The sequence below is a fragment of the Mizuhopecten yessoensis genome, unplaced genomic scaffold (genome assembly GCF_002113885.1).
Source record: "Mizuhopecten yessoensis strain PY_sf001 unplaced genomic scaffold, ASM211388v2 scaffold8103, whole genome shotgun sequence".
Classification (NCBI taxonomy): domain Eukaryota; kingdom Metazoa; phylum Mollusca; class Bivalvia; order Pectinida; family Pectinidae; genus Mizuhopecten; species Mizuhopecten yessoensis.
Window position 1 is genome coordinate 1 of NW_018407380.1, and position 485 is coordinate 485.

The following is a 485-nucleotide window of genomic DNA, read 5'->3' on the forward strand; positions in this document are numbered from 1 at the left end:
AACATGTAACATCTTACTTAGGACGTCTCTCATAACAGACATTTATACTCAGTCTCACTTTACACCTACCATTTTACTTAGGACGTCTATCATAAAAGACATTAACACTCACACTTCCTTTACACCTAACATCTTACTTAGGACGTCCATCATAACAGATATTTAGACTCACACTTCCTTTACACTTAACATCTTACTTAGGACGTCCATCATAACAGACATTTACACTCAGTCTTCCTTTATACCTAACATCTTACTAGGACGTCTCTCATAAGGGACCCTTACACTCAGTCTTCCTTTACACCTAACATCTTACTTAGGACGTCTATCATAACAGACATTTACACTCACACTTCCTTTACACTTAACATCTTACTTAGGACGTCGATTATAACAGACATTTACACTCAGTCTCCCTTCACACCTAACATTTTACTTAGGACGTCTATTATAACAGACATTTACACTCACACTTCCTTTACATG